Consider the following 18,047-nt stretch of genomic DNA (forward strand, 5'->3'; position numbering starts at 1 on the left):
AATCATTTAAGCATAATTTAAAATAAATACACATAATTAAAGGTCACCCACGTGCCTATAATATATAATCCTAATTCACGTATATGCCAATATTCATAAACATGTTTTATGAATAACTATGTTTGTATTATAAAACAATGATCGTATAAATTTAATTTACAAATTCAACTCAAAATATATATATGTATGTGATTGAGTCCGAATCTACATATAAAATATGTATAGCTATAGTATAATTTTGAAAACCAAACATAGAATATAGTTGTGATAATTCACTTACTTCCACACGAAGGACGTTAAATCATAGAATCACTATTTAATTCACATTATTCACAAATTTTCACTCTTTATAGACAAATAAAATGTAACATGCAATAATTAAAATCACTAAACACACAAACTAAGCAAACCTCAAGCGATTACTCATAAAAGATCAAACAACAAAATACGAAGGTCGAACAAATTGACAAGATGACCAACTGACGACACTCACCTGAGTGTAACTGAATAAAATAGGGTCAACTACTATCTCCTCCACTTCCATCAGAAAATATAAGGCACGCTCAGACCTGTGAAGCCAGGTGGAGACAATACCCCATACCTACCCGGTACTTGTACCTGCAATATCCTGCATCACCAAACCACACATGCATATATACAATATAGAAAACATGGCATACACACCGATGAAGGAGAATCACGATGTTCCCTGTCTCACCAAAATGAGTGAAGGAAAATCGTCCCCTTGCATCCAATACACTCGCAGACACACAACTTATAATTCCACATTGCATAGATAAAGTAAAATGTCAGTACATAGCAATAATCCATAAAATTCCATAAATCACAAGTACTGAAATACTGCAAATAAATTATGCATCTCATATCTATATAAAGCATGAAATAATGTCATATAAGTCTGAATAACAAATCATGGTAATGTATCCACTGAAAAAAACCAATAAAATGAGTCCAATGAGTTCAAACGAGTAGGGGTACTACAACCTGTAAGAGGTTGGGAAGACCAACCAATGTGAGCTCTCACTTTATCCAAGAGGTTGGGAAGAGTGAGAGAAGCCTTCTTAGGCAAGGGTTAGAGACTTAGAATGGTAATCACCCACTCTCCATCTTTCAAGACTAGTTCTTGAAATTTTGGAAGTAAGTTTAGGATAGAATTTTTTTTTGGCTAAGTGTTGAAGGAAAGAAGTGTGGATTTGGGCTGCTCTTCTCCAAACTATCCCTTGTAAACCCTTGACAAATTCAAGGTTGGTTCAATCTTTTTCCTTGTATGTTACAATTTTGCTTTGAAAGATTGCTTGAATGTAGTTTGTTTTCTTCCTTTGTGTTTAATTTGTGAAGAAATATATGTGAGCTTTCACTTGTTTTGGTTATGCATTTTATTTGTGTTTTGGGAGTATCCAAGGCCAACTCACCCTTGGGAGGGTAGAGTGGCCTTGGGGTGGAGGGTTGTATGACAGCCTTAGAGTGAGAGGCTCTCTTTAGAAGAGAGTGACCTCAAGGGTTTGTTTTTTGTGACCCTTGCTGCATAGTTATTGTTTATGCATTTGGGGGTCATAAGGGGAGATATTATGGCTTGTATGTCTTGGGGGTCATAAGGATGTTGGGACAATTTGGACTTGTGATGTGTTCTTGGTTGTCATGAGATGGTTTGTGTTCTACTATTTTGCAGTTTCTCCTCAAGGTGCTTAGTCCATCTCCACCCATGTAAAAATCACATTTGGTGATGATGTTAAGCCTTGGGATGGGAATATGTTTTTTGTACGTTTGTCATGCTTGTTTGTGTATTGCTTGAGTGTAACCCATCTAGGTCTTGGTTCTCCAAGCTCAAGGGTGGCTTCTAGTAAGCCTAGGTTGGGAGGTGAGCCTCCATGGTCACAACCTTAAGACTTTGTAAATGCAGGTTTGCTTGGAAAAGAGAAGCTAGGAAATGCTACCATCATTATTTATTTTAGTTGCAAGTGAAAATGTATTTATTTATTTGAGTCCTCATTTAATAGAAATGAGAGGTTAGTTGGGTATTTCACCCATTTGTAAAGTTGACATATTGTATTCAAAGTATTCTTGTAAGAAATGCATTCCTTTGTTAATTTGTTATTGCAAAATGAAATATATATATTTATGGGTTAATTTTTCTATAGTCTGAGTTAAAATCTATTGCTTTTATTTCTTGAAAATAAAAAGGACATTCTATCTCTTTATGCTTATTGAAAATAATAGAAATAAATGAAGTAGGAAAGCATGAATGTTAGTAAGATAAAAATAAACATTTAGTCCTAGTTATTTATTTCCAAATGCAAAGTATGGTTAAATAGATTTTAGTAAGAATAATAGTTCTGCATTTTAAATGATAATAGTGTTTTTAAGTGGTTAAAGACTATTTTAATGCTACTATAATTTATTTATTTTTGTCATTTATTTTTATTTTTAAATGCAGAAAATAAAAGTAGATAAATTAATCTTTTCCTATAGTTAAAACTATGGCATTAGAACTAAAATAGAAATGCATTTATTCCAATATGCCTTAATGTTCTTAGGAAAAATATAGAATAATGTATCTTCATATTGCTAAGTAAAAAAGAAAAAAGAAAAAAGAAAGAGACTAGATAGCTCATATTGGCTTGTTTTAAAGAAAATCTAGTATATGTTTAATAGATTTATGCATTCCTTAAATCTATTGAAGAAAATAAACTATTTAAAGTTTTTAACTTGCTGCTATTATTTACAGTCATATTATCTATCGCTATTTTTTTTTTTTAAATATAGATTATTCTATAATGCCTCATTTTAATAAAGCAAATATTTGTAGACATGTTTATATAGATCACATTTTACATCTAATAAGAAAAGAAAAAGAAAAAAAGTATATCTTTTACATGTCATTTTATTTATTTCCTGCATATAGAGAAATAAATATAACCCTTTCTTTAAAAAAAAAAACCAGACCATATATATGTGTGTGTGAGTAGATATATATCTTATATATTTTATGGGTTGTAAAATAAAACAAAATATTCACTGCGGGCCGTGACCCGCAATGGCACCCCGGCGCCACTGCGGGTGGCACTACTATTTCCCGCAACCCTCTCCAACGCCCAGACCTGCACTAAAACCCTTACGCGCCCCATGTAAAAAAAAAAATAACCTGCGACCACTGTGGAAAAGAAACTCCACCCTCCGCCATACCCAAAAACAAGACCTGCATAACGCGTAAAAACCCTAACCTGGATCTCGGGTTAGGGTAGAAACATAAGTTAGATTTTTTAAAAAAGTAGATTGGTAGAGTTAGTTTTATAACTTTTGGTTTAGGGTTTCATGGTATATTTTAAATGTTAAGAAAATAAAAGGGGGGGAAACCTATTCAAATTTGAATAGGGTATCCCCATTTTTATTTTGGCTTTTATTTTGTTATAGTAAATCAATTTTATGAAATCATATTTATATATATTTTTTAAATATATATATATATAGATGTGTAAGTATAGATTTGGGTTAAGAGTATCGATTATGGATATGAACAGCGCTGATGGAAATGATTGCAAGCGGAAGAATGCATGAACTAATAGATGGAAGAGCTAGCTAATAGATAGCGCCTATTTGCCAGGTTTTCACCAGCTGTTTTTATTGCACTTTTTCTCATATTTGATTTTATTTTTTTTCTCTTCTTTTTCACTGTTTTTGGATTTTTCAACTTTTTCAGACATAAAACTTCTTCAGATGCATGTTTTCGATGGGTTCCTCAAGCTCATCCCCATCCTATGTTGATAGATGATAGGCTCCCGACCCAAATAATTTGTGACCACAAACGGACCTAACCAGTTTGGTTCAAACTTTCCTTTTTTTTCTCGATTTGACTGATTGTGTGGATTTTCCTTGATTACTAGTTCCCCAACTTGAAATGTTCTTGGTTTGACCTTGTGATTATAACTGCAGCACATTCTTTGCTGATGTACCTTTAAATTATCAAAGGCATTTTGTCTTCATTCATGGATCAAATTTAACTCCTGCAATCTAGATACTCGTTTCTCTTCATTTGGGATAAGACCTTTTAATTATACTTGTAAAGAAGGTATCTCTACTTCTATTGGTAGTATTGCTTATGATCCATAGACAAGATAGAAAGGTGTGGCACATGTTGGTGTGTGGATACTAGTATGGTAGGCCCATAGAGTAGGGTTCAATTGCATATGCCAATCTCTTCCAGCATCATTCACGGTCTTTTTGAGCATTTTCAGAATGGTTTTGTTTGATGCCTCTGCTTGTCCATTCCCTTGTGGATAGTAGGGTGTTGAAAATTTGTGTTGGATTTTGAATTTATCACATATCTCTTGGACATCCTGATGCTTGAATGGTCGCCCATTATCAGTGATAATGGTCATGGGTATTCCATAGCGACAGATGATGTAGTTCAAGATGTAACAATTTGTTTTCCTGTGAAATTGATGAGAGGTACTGCCTCAATCCATTTTGTGAAATATTTTGTAGCTACAAGGATGAATTTGTGACCATTGGAGGAAGAAGGATTTATCTTTCCTACTAGATCAAGACCCCATTGGAAGAAAGGCCAAGATTTTTCCAAAGCATGAAGTTCTTGTGTTGGTACATGAATCAAATTTCCATGGATCTGACATTGTTTGCATGTTTTAGCTATCTAAAAAGAATCTCGTTCCATAGTTGGCCAATAATAGCCCAAGCGTATGAGTTTTTCCAAAAGGGTGAGACCACTTGAATGAGTGCCACACATGTCGTTATGGACAAGGTAAAACAACTCTTCCACCAGGAATTCATAACGATGTTGGTTTTCCTGTGTTTGAAGGAGAGAAGCAAGTGTTGTCATGGCATCTTCTTCTTTGTTGTCATTCCTTGGAATCTATTGAAAAGTTATTTCTACAAAGTATTTCTTGATATCATCAACCATGTTCTTATAAGGCATTAACTTTCCATCCTTTCTTTGATAATCATCATTGATTTGATTGATGACGAGATGAGAGTCTCCAAAGACTTGAAGTTGTGTAATGTTCCATTCTATAGCCATTTTGATACCTATAACCAAAGCTTCATATTCTAATGTATTATTGGTACATGGAAAACTTAATTTGTATGCTTTTGGAATTGTATGACCTTGTGGTGTGATGAATAGAATGCCTACTCCTAATCCATGCTATGTATAAGAACCATCAAAGTATAATTGCCATGTTTTTTTTGGTGACCATTAGGATATTAGAATCAGAAAACTCAATCTGTAAAGGATGATCATCTTGAAGTGGTGCCTCTGCTAGTTGGTTTGCAATGAATTTCCCTTTGATATCTTTTCTATCAATATAATCAATATCAAACTCACTTAGAATCATGATCCATTTTGCTAGTCATCCTGTTAATGTTGCCTTGCTGAGAAAATACTTCAATGGATCAATTTTAGCTATCAACTTGATGGAGTGAGATAGTAGATAGTGTCTAAATTTTTGAGAAGCAAAAACTACCATCAAGCATGCTTTTTTTGTTGGTGAATAGTTGATCTCGTATCCTACTAAGGTTCTGTTGATGTAGTAGATGGCTCATTCTTTTCCTTCATTGTCCTATAGTGCAAGTAGAACTACTAATGATACTTTGGTGGTCGATACATAGAGTAACAATGGTTTCCTGGAATTGGTGACATTAGGACGGGTGGTTGCATGAGATAGGCCTTGATCTTGTTGAATGCATTATCACATTGATGGTCCCACCTAAAATGAACATTTTTGTGTAACAAAGGAGTAAATGGTTGACATTTCTCTGCTAGTTGAGCAACAAATCTTCTGATTGACTATAGTTTTCCTTGAAGTGATCTTAGTTGACTGATATTCTAGGGAGATTCCATTTCCATGATTGCTTTGACCTTAGCTGGATCTACTTTGACACCTCTAGCTGAAACTATGTATCCCAATAGCTTGCCTGAAGTGACACCAAAGGCACATTTCTTGGGATTGAGCCATAGCTTATATTGTTCTAACCTATCAAAGATATTTTCTAGTATTCCTATACGGTCTTCTCTATTGTATGATTTGGCCAATATGTCATCCACATAATCTTCCATGAAATATTGCATCATGTCATGGAATATCATTGTCATAGCTCGCTGATATGTAGCACCTACGTTCTTTAGTCCAAAAGGAATGACGTTCTAGCATAAAGTACCCCATGGACATGTGAAAGTTGTCTTTTCTCGATCTTCAAGTGCTATTTTAATCTGATTGTATCCAGAGAAACCATCCATTAGAGAAAACATGGAGTGTCTAGCAGTTAAATCCATAATGATGTCAATGTTAGGCAAAGGAAAGTCATCCTTTGGACATGAATTATTAAGATCTCTAAAGTTTGTGCATATTCTAATACTTTTATCTAGTTTGGAAATAGGAACAATGTTGGATACCCATTGAGGATATGCTACAGGTCTGATGAATCCGACATCCAACAATTTCTTTAGTTCTTCTTTGACTAGAAGAGCAATATGTGGATGCATTTTCCTTCATTTCTATTTAACTGGTTTGGCTCCTAAAATGACACTTACGTGATGCATAATAAGCTCTGGATCCAATCCTAGCATGTCTACATATGACCAGGCAAAATTGATTTGTCGTCATTTGAAGAATTCCATATATTGTTGCATTTCTTGCTCTGACAAAGATTTTGTTGGGTGTAGGATCTTTGGTTGCTATGTTGTCCCAATGTTAACTGCCTATGTTGGTTCGATCAAAATGGATGACCTTTCTTGATAGTGTGTAGGTAAAGTGTCAAATCTCCCATCTTCCGGTGCCTCGAGTAGGTTTTCACTATTAGATGCATCCTTTCTTTTTACTTCTTCCTGATCTAATGTTGCCAAGAAATGGTTTTCAACATTGGACCTGATATTGTTTTCTTTATTTTCACTTTTGCGACTAGGAGATTTGGCACCCATTTGACTGGAAGATGCGTTGTTGAAATTCCTAGTGAAAGTTGTTGTGGGTTTGATTGCATTAAGATATACAGATATGGCATGGTCATTAGGAAAGGTATCAATGGCAGTATGTCCTTCATTTTCCCAATCAATAAGTTCAGGGTGGATTAGAGGTAAGGTGTCATCAGGCTAAGATGTTTCGAGGGTACCAAGGTTCATGATAGATGTGTCAAAGTTTTCAATATGTATGTCAATGTCTAGAATGGTACTCTCGTCAGAATGACCTTACACAATGATCGTCCTCGATTAAGTTCAAGTCAGCCGAATGTGATTCTAATTCAAGTGAGCTAGTTCCTAAAGATTTCTTTGCTACATGTGAACTACGTCGACTCCTACATCTTCTTCCAAGCAATTTTCTTAAGCTGATTCTTCAAAATGATAGGAATCACATTCCCATTCATTAGAATCTGTCTCACTTGGAGCTTGCAATCTATAGATTTGTTCATATAGTGTTTTATTTGTTTCTTTTGCTTTTCTTGCTATATCTTTTCTTCTTTCATATTCAACCTCTTCTAGACTGAGATTGAGTTCTGTCAACCTTGATATTAGTTCTCCTTGAGTAGTACTAGGTTCATGCTTGTTTTGATTGAGAGTTAGTGTTGCTTGGGAGGTGCTTTTAGTTTGTTTTTCCTATTGATTTGAGGCTTGCTTCTTTTGCCATTTCATGTTTTCTTGTGCTTGTTTCTTGGTTGATGCTTCTTCCCTTTCAATTTCTAGTTGTTCTTATCTATTTTCATATTCCTCTTGTTGTTGGTTAGACAATGTGTCTTCTGGTAGAGTAACTTGTCCATACCCTAAGCCTGCTTTGTCTGTAGCCTACTGAGTATGAGGTTGGATAGGTTCTGAGATACCTTCTTTTCTTTTTCCTATAGGGCATGTTCTAGTGTATCCCATTTTTCTAAGAATGTTAAATCCTTTTCCATACTTTTCTGTAGGTATGCGAGCATTACTGATCTTTTGTTGGACTTGTTCATCCTTGTATAGCCACTGTAGTACATCTTTGTCTTTTGTTTCCTCTGACAAGGTCCCAACACTAACAAACGCTCCATAAAATATTGGAAAATGTTTCACAATTGGTTGTTGTTTAGAGTTTGATTGTTTTTCATAGGACTTAGGAGAGAGTGGCAATTGTGATATTGAATATTCTCCATTCCCTCAATCCCTTAGCTGCATTTTTTTTTCCATACTTGACAAAATTGAGGCAAATGATTTTTCTTTGGATTGTGTGTTCAAAGATGATGCCTCCCTATTATGAGGAACAATGACTTCCTGAACTAGTTTGAGATTACTACAGTACAAAAATGGATTTGAATCTGCTGAGATCATGATTTCCTGCCCATTGTAGGGAAACTTTAGGCGCTGATGATATGTTGATGGAACAACTTGTGTGTCATTTATCCAAGGTCTTCCCAAGAGTATGTTGTATGATAAGTCCAAGTCTAGAACTTGGCATGTTGTGTCTTTCTGTAAAGGTACCACTCTGATGGGTAACATCAGAATTACTTTAGAGGAACACTCTTCTTTATCATATGCTTTGATGGTGATCTTTTTGTGGGGATCAACCGCATCTTCTGAATAACCTAGAGCACAGACAAGACTCAATGAGAAAATATTTAAGCCAACTCCACCATCTATTAGGACACGTTTAACTCACATCTTATGAATGATGACTTTGATATGCAAGGGAGCATTATGGAGATGTTTCAAGGACATGTCATCTTCTTCGGTGAATGATAAGCAGCAAGGGGTTGTGAGGTGTCCCACCATGGTTTGGAATTGATCTATATCAAGATCTTTAGACACTGTTGTATCTACTAATGCTCGTTCAAAAATTTCTTTGTGTGCAGGTGAAAGCTTTAAAAGCTGTAAGATAGATATTTGCGTGGGCGTTTTTTGCAATTGCTCCACTAGATTATATTGTTTTGTAGTGGATGACATGTTAGTGGTAGGACCCAGCAAAACAACTTTGGCTTTGCTTCTTGTGATAGCATGAGCAGGTTCTTGATTTTCCTTTTCTTTAACAACAATCACATTTACCACAATATCATATGTATGAGCGTAGTTTACCTTTGTTTTACCCTTACCATTATTTGTTTATGATGATTCACCCTTCTCATAATTTGGAAGTGGAGTTTTAAAAGTTGTATGAGATTGATTTGCCGTATGTCCATCCATAGTTATTACTCCATTATCAATCAAATCTTGGATGACATGTCTCAACCGCTAACAATTATCTGTGTGATGTCCCTTGTTTCGATGGAAATCGCAATAATGGTTAGCATTCCACCAAGGGGGTTTTACTTGAGGTTCATAGTTCCTTCCTTCTGGAAAAGTAATCAATTTGTTTGCAACAAGTGTCTTTAGTGCTAACCCAAGTGGTTCACCAATGTTTGTAAATTTCCTTTGAAAGAAATTGTTGAAAGTTGATTTTTGGTGATAGTTTTTTTGTTGAGCTACTGCTGAGTGAGTGGATAAATTGAAAATTAGTTATTTTGGTTTTATATTGTTGCTATCCACTATTCTATCATTGACGACATTTTGATTTCTATTCCAAAATTTAGGCTTATCATTATTATTGTTGCTAACATTATTGTTAGGAGGATTAACGCCTTCTTTGTATAGCTTCAACTCACCCTTCTTTACCATAGCTTCTTCCATTCTGATACCATTATCGATCATATTTTCAAAATTTTGATGGAATTACATTTTTAGATGATAACTCATTTGTCCATTTAGGTTGTCGATGAATATGTCTATCTTATCGTATTCTAGCACCGTTAGAGGATATCATGAAGCTAATTGTCTCCATCTCTGTAGAAATGTTATGAAAGGTTCTCCACTCTTTTGTTTAGTGTTACATAAATAAAGTATTGTAACCTCATGTTGGATGTTATAAGAGTATTGTGAAACAAACTTATCCACCAATTCCGTGAATGATCTAATTTCAGGTGGAAGTTTGTAGAACCATTCCATAGCTAGTCCACTTAAGCTTTTTGGAAATAATCTCATCAAATAGGTATCCTCATGTGCAAACTCCATACTCAGCATGCAAAATTCTTGTATATGATCATGGGGATCAGTGTTTCCATTATATTTATTGTATCGAGGAGTTTCATAACCTGTAGGAAATGGTATCATGTTTAGATTTCTATCGAAGGGGTAAGGACAAATTTCTTGAAGTGAGTATCTTTTAACAATTCCTCTTTGCATATCTTGAATTTGTGTTTGCAGCATTTGTATTTGTTGTGTAAGAGCTATGATAGGATTATCAACATGATTTATCCTTGCATAACCATGAGTGTGCATTCTATTATGATCTTGATCTCTTCTTGTGTCATCTCAAGCCCTTCTCATGTCTTCAGTAGTTTTAACATGGTTGAGAATTTCTACGTCATCCTTTTTGGGAATGTAAGTTTCCTCATTAGTTCTTGTGTTATTAGGAATTGATGTGTCATTAATTTTGAGACCAAAAATATCCTCGTGTCATTCGTTATTAGGGGAAGAGTCACTTCTCTTCTATGCTAACTTGCTCACATCAAAATCTTGGGGGAGTGTAGCACCAAATTTAGCTAGCATTAGGAAGTATTTTTCTTTTTCTCCCTCCAATATTTTCACTATAAATTTATCGAATTTAGGATCCTATTTGATTTCTCGGAGATGTTCTTTCCTGTTATTTTCCCTTCTTGTATTTAATTTTTGGGTTCCATGTTCCTATAATCTTCAGTTATTTCCAATGTTTCGATTTTCATTTATGTGATATTTCGTCTCTGCACTCTAGTTAAAATGGGCATACATGTGTGTTAGCTATTGTGCTAGGATTCGATTGTCCAAAAGTTGTTTTGATAAGTGATCAACTATCAATGTAAATGTGATAGAGTGATATGACATGAAAAGATGATTCAAGTGTTTAAAAGTTTGCAAGTTTTTTGATCTTCAGTTTTGGAGTGCAATGATGATGATTTTGATAAAAACCAAGTCCAATAGGAACAATATATCCTACAATGCGGGACAAGGTTATCCTAACCAAACATTGTAGTTTCGTGATAGAGGATGATAGATCCTGATGAGAAACTATGTTTTGAGTGATATGTTTATCAAAGAGGGTGATAATGCACTTTGAGATGTTTAGATCTTGAACTTGTTGAAGGCAAATACTTGAAAATCTTGAGGTGTCTATTTCTAGAATCTGATTTGATAGATGATAACTTGACCAAGCGAACCAAGGAGACAATCTAAGCACAAAATGAAAAATAACAAGTATTTATGCTCACTGTAAATTGACCAAGCAAATATGACAAATCCGAATAAGACATGCACGAAGATGGCTCTAGATAGACAGAGACAGAAATCCGTACGACACCTTATACAATCCCAAACGATAATTTAGACAGGCTCATATGACAAACCAAAAATCTCGCATGACAAAAGACATAAAATCATATGAGCTTTCTCATAGAACTAGATGACAAAAGATGACACAAAACTCTCTGCTAAACTGACTCATACGACAATTCCCACTGGACTAGACGATAAAAGATGACATAATTTTTTCTGCTAAGATGACTTGTATGACAATTCTCATTGGACCAGATGATAAACTAGATGCTTCATATGACAAACTAACAAACTCATATCACTGAGGACAGAACAAAGACAAATTTTTTGTTTGGACAAATTTTTGATCAATGAAGTTTGATGTTTTGCTTTTGTTTTCCAGTTTTTAGATGTCTAATTTTCTATTTTAGGGACGAAGACACAACAAACACGTGATATGATAAGTGACCTCAAGCACATCATGCTAAATCCTAAGGAAGTTGGCTAAGAGAGAAAACTTTTGCTTGCAAACTTAGGTACACACCCAATAGCTAGTCAGAATACGGTCGCTTAGTCTCACGCAATGGATTCTCAACGTCGTATTATCTGACTCCAAACGCTAATGGGGGCACGATATGGAAAGTGTCTTGGGAGAGTTACTATCTCTCTTGCACAAATATTATCCCCCTTTTAGAGGTCAATCAGGTAGCTTCTAATTTTAACCAGAACTAGTAAGGGATCTATTCGGCACGTCGAGGTATAAACTCAATTAAGAGGTATCCCAGCCTTCAAAACCAAGGTTTGATATACCCGAAGGTACGGAGGAGAGCTATTCCTGAGAACTGTCATTGACTTAATTTTCATCAAATTACATTTATTTTATAGTGGGTTTGAGTACTTGGCATTACTCATTCCCACTTGGGTCATTCCCCTCTCACCGACCTTAATGGATTTGGCCTTATAGGCTCCTCGGGAGGGCAGGCCCGCTAAAGATATGCACTATTGAAAGAAAAAGATGAGTCTGGCTTTCTAATCACCTAAGAAAGGTGAGAGAATACTCACCTATCATCAAAACACATAAGACATGTTTGTTCATTTCCATTAGCAAAATAAGTGTGCCTAGAAAACTTAAAGAAGACACAAAGTTTGGTTGAGTCCTCCTAGGCAACCTGCAAAACAAATATGTTAGTAGTCATGATGTGTTTTGATGAAATGAAGCTTTGACAAGCGTAATCTTTGACAATCGTCCTACAAAAACCAGATAGATTGTCAAAAAACTCACAAACATACCAAGCTTAGCATTAGTAATAATCAAATTGAAGCATGAAAACCCTAAAATGCAATCTGTTTTGAAAACACAAAAGCAGAAATTTAAATGATAATTGTCACCTACTTGTATGATAATTCTCACCTGCTCCTACGAGGGCACAAGGAGCTCGTATGAGACAAAAGGGGAACTTGTACAAAATTTTGAATCAGGCCCAGCCAGAAACCTACTAGATTGAAAATTTAATGATGTTAAGAGGCCAAAAATGACATTTTCGGCCCTACGGTGGGTGCAAAAATGTCATGTCTGTGAAGTGTGATACCTGTAGCTACAACACAAACACTCAATAGATCATTACAAGCATGGTTAGAAAATAAGAAGCAAATGAAAGATGAACCATGACAAAGTGACCTATCGCCTCCTAAGAGATGCGACTATGGATTTGCTCCCGGATCTGGATAAGCAATCCCAGTGACTTGACTACACCTAGATGGAGGATTTGAAATGATAATGATATGCAAGCTAGATGAGATTAATTATGCTAGATTGATCCAACAGGATAATTAAGCTAATGATATGCATGATTAAGCTATGATGATGATGCAATTAAGCTAGAAAAGAGATTGATTAAGCTACATGATTCAACAATTATGCTAGAAAATGATCAAATTAAGCTAATGCAATTGCCTATAACAACAATGCTCAAATGATATGCCTATAGTAACAATGCCTAAATTGATAATGAGATGGGATGCTTTGTGCTCCAAAATGGGGGATATTTATAGGATTTCCAAGGCCAGGGGTGAGGTGGCAGGAATCAATGGTCAAGATTGAGTCTAAAGATATCAAGGGAGAAATTGGAGGAAGGGACACTTGTCATCTCTGTGGTGACAAGTGTCAAGGAGCCTTGCTCATAAGAGGGAAAGTGTCCAAGGGAGGATACATGTGGCCAAAGTGCCATGTGTCTCAAGGGGAGAATATCCACACCATAGGAGGTTAGGATAAGGAGGTTAGAATGTGCAAGATAGGATAGGGTTAGGCAAACCCAAGGTTAGGTGGAATGGGTTAGGTTAGAGGGATGGTTAGGCTAGGTGGTTAGAAGTTAGGAGGCATGTGGGTAATTTGAATTTAAAAATTCAAATAATAGGAAAAGACTAATTAATTTTCAACAACTCATAAATTGATTTGTTTTAATTAATTAGGGGATTAGAAGAATTGATTGAAATGGGGGGAGGAATAATTTATCAAAGGGGACCATTGAAATGAACCTATTAGATAAATCCTTAGATTTAATAATAAGTAGATGAAAGGAAGAATTTAATCAAATTGCTAATGAATTCAATTAAATTAGGAAGGGGGATTAATTAAATAATTGCTTATTTAATTAACTGTGTTCAGAACATTTTTAGGTGTATATAGATTCATTTATTATTTTGTAAATATAGTTGTAAATTTATTCTTACAAAAGAGAAAAGAGAAAAGAAAATATTATTTGCACTTTTTGTTTATATTTCTAGAATTGTTATAAAAAAAAGGGAGAACACTATGTTTTCCGATTCTATCTTGCAAAGGATGTTGAAAATAAATTAGTATTCCATTTATCTTCATAAAACTAAAGTATTTAAATCTGTAAGTATATATATTAGAAACATTTCTTTTATTCATCCTGCAACTAGAACCAATATGTTTTAAAACAATGATATTAAAATTAGATTGGAGCAAGTACTCTTAAACAAAGTATATATCTAACATATATATGTGTGTATAAAATCATACATATATACATATACATATATACATACATATACATACATATATATATGTGTGTGTGTATGTATATATATATATATATATATACATATATATATATATACATATATATATATATACATATATATATGTATATATGTATATACATATATATATATATGTATATACATATATATATATATATGTATATGTATATATGTGTAAATACAAATATATACAGGTATACAAAACCCTTTATACAAATAAATTGAAAGAAGATTGATTGTAGCCTCAGAAACTCAAAAAAGAAACTAGTAACTGTGTATATAAACCAGCATATATATACTTATATTGAAGTGTAAATATATATATATATATATATATATATATATATATATATATATATATATATATATATATATATATATATATATATATATATATATAACCCATTTAAGAAAAAGTTAAGCTTTTGTTAAACACCCTTCTGCCGAAATATATATTCATGTGTATATATATATATATATATATATATTTCAAATTGTTTCTTCTTAAAGTAAACTCCATGTACATCGGGGTGGGAAAGCCATGGCTCCACCCCACCCCCACCGAAGTGGGGAGCGCCCCATTGGGGTGCGCGACCGCCACTATGGTCCGCAACCCATAGGGTGGCTCGGCCCCCCCTTCACTGCCACCATCACACCCTTGCCGCCCTGCAAAAAATGTGGGGAAAAATAACAGCGCCATCTTCTTTCAATCCGACCTACAAGTCAAGGTGGCCCTGAAAATTTTGACTCCTACAATCAAAAATAAAATCCCTAACTTTGGTTAGGGTTAGAATGAAAAAGAGCAGTTAGTTTATAAAAAGAAAGGATGCCCTAACAATTTCAAATGTTAGGGAATTTTCAAAAAAAAAGGATTTCTTTTTCTAATATTTTAAAATATATGTGTGTGTGTGTGTGTGGGTGTATTTATATACATATAAAAGATGGTTTATATGTATATAAGTACATTGACATATATATGTAATATTTAGTGGATATGTTTGGGTTGTTTTTATAAAAGGTATTTATGGATACATATAAGAAGACAAATGTATGTGTGTGTGTGTGTGTGTGTGTGTGTGTGTGTGTGTGTGTGTGTGTGTGTGTGTGTGTGTGTGTGTGTGTGTGTGTGTGTGTGTGTGTGTGTGTGTGTGTGTGTGTGTGTGTGTGTGTGAACTTTATATATATAGGTGTATTTTTGTCAAACAATTGGGTATGTATATATTTCATATACAACTAATAAAGATATTTAAATTGAATAATTGTGGTGTTGGAATGTTAAGGTTGGTGGATAAATACTTATGACTTTTAAATCAATAATAATATAAGGAAATTATACTAACACTAATATAGTTAAAATTGAAGATTTCAATTGGGCGATTTAATTAACATTAAAGTTGTATTTGTCAGTATTGAAATATTTTAATCAGCTTTAAATAAAAATGGGGTTGTTAGTAAATATAAGGAAATGAAATATTATTTTCTAGTAATTATATTTGAAGATGAATTGAATGGATTTCAACACTTGGATAAAATTTAAATAATTAAATTACTTATGGACATGGGAGAAGTTCTAAAGTTAGCCCTTTAGTTAAAAGTTAAATAAATATTTAATCGCTTGCATTAAAGACCTAATTAAGTCGACACTTAAGTTATCAAATTAGTGGAACTAAGTGAACTTACCACTTCCAAACATTACATAAATCTCAAGTAATTAAGCGTTTAAAAAAAAATTGTTGTTGTGCATTTGCCCAAAAGTTCGGGCAGTACAGTTACATTCTTGGTTTATCAACACTCCACCAATAATTGAAAGCAAATTATAAACTAAACCTACTCCTACAAATAGGAAATTAAAAGGTATTTTGATTTTGAGTGTTTTAAAAAATGAAATTAACTTCTAAACATGATCAATGCCTAAATCCTTGGGAAATGGATTCTAGGGAAGTCGTCCAAGAGTCCAGATGCAAATTAGAAACATATCCACATAATAGCATTAACTCAAATCACTTGACCATTTTTATTTATGCATTATATAAATGGGTCTGCACTTTTAACTACAAAATTCTACTCATTGATCCTAATTTTTCCCACAAAACCACAATAATATGTTAATAGAATTTAATTCTATCATTAGAAGAAACCCATGAACACATTAACAATAGCAAAGAAATTAGAACAACAAATCAAGATATCCTTAATGATGAGTTCTTTAAAATGACATTTTAAATCTTAGTTTATACTTAAAAACTTTGTATATTTTGTTAATTAATGTGTTTGGTGATAGACTATATACTTTCATGTTTACTTCTTTTTCTATTTGACTAATTAGAAGATATATATTAGAAATGATATTTTGTATTGAATGCATTACTTCAAAGGCTAAATTAATGAAGAAACAACCATTATATAGAATCTTTGTTGTTTTGTTCTTGTCCTACTTTTTTGGATGTTGTTCCAGATGTTTTAAAGGATGTTTCAAGTTGTGGAACTATTTAATTACTTGCTTAGTGATGTAGGACTCCTGATCATACTCTTGATCACTCTAGTTGGGTGATGAAACTATTTTCTTCAATTTGATGTCATCGGTTGTCTATAAAACTCCCAGTTTTATCAACAGTGAAGGCATTGTAATAAGAGACATTGAGTTCTCTTTAGTTCTATTAGCATTTGCTACTCATCTATGTGGGTAACACATAGTTTGAAATTCAAATAAGGATATACCTATATATCCAACCTATTCTCATTAGGAAATAGTTAGTCAGTCATCATTTTTTTAGTATTGTGAATTCATTCAATTTTGTAATTTCCAAACTCTGTTTTTCTCCCTCCTAGGAGCCAATTTCAATGCAAGTTAGAAGTTGATCTAAATATTGGTGTTGAAAGATCCCACCAGAGGAAGAGAAGGGCCCACTCAATCAAAGGGAGGTGATCTTGTGTTATTTCTTATTTCTGTTTGTCTCTTATTTATTTTCCAATTATCTTCCTTTCAACAAGTTTCACATTTAAAATTGAAAGTCAAAAATCATTTCTAGTTAGTAGCTATTATTTATAAATCATTTCCGGTTCAATAGATCCAAAGTTAATCAATTCTTTTATGAATGTTTAGATTTATGTTTTATCAAGTTAGTTCAAATTCTCAGAGTAGTTCAATTGATAAATGCATTTTAGTCTCCAATTTTAATAGTAAGTGACAATGGTGATGGAAGTAGAGATTAGGCATAAACTTTATTGAGTTGATTCATAGGATTTAGTTTTACTTTTAATTTTCTTTAGAATAGTATTTTAATTTCCTGCAAGCGTAAAGTAGGTTTCACTTTCAACAAAGTAGAATATAATTTCAATTTTATGTGTTGTAGACTAAATTCAATTTTAGTCATAGCTGTAGGATTCTATGAATTGATCTTGATCTAGTTATGTCTAAATTGCACTAAAACCATCAAAGTCTCTTCTTAGGATAAGTTAAGCATTCTAGTTTCAATTTTTGATAGATTAGAATAACACCATTAGTGTAGAACTTAGTTTTTAGAAGTGGATCCGAAGAGCTCCTCGCAGAGCATGACCAAAGTATAAGTCACTATTTTTTATGCAGAACCCCCCAACTTGAACACATCCTTATCACATATAGCTCTAAGACACACCCCATTTGATAAATGTGAAATTAAATGATGTGAGTTGTGACATC

The sequence above is a fragment of the Cryptomeria japonica genome, chromosome 1 (genome assembly GCF_030272615.1).
Source record: "Cryptomeria japonica chromosome 1, Sugi_1.0, whole genome shotgun sequence".
In the NCBI taxonomy this organism is placed as follows: Eukaryota; Viridiplantae; Streptophyta; class Pinopsida; order Cupressales; family Cupressaceae; genus Cryptomeria; species Cryptomeria japonica.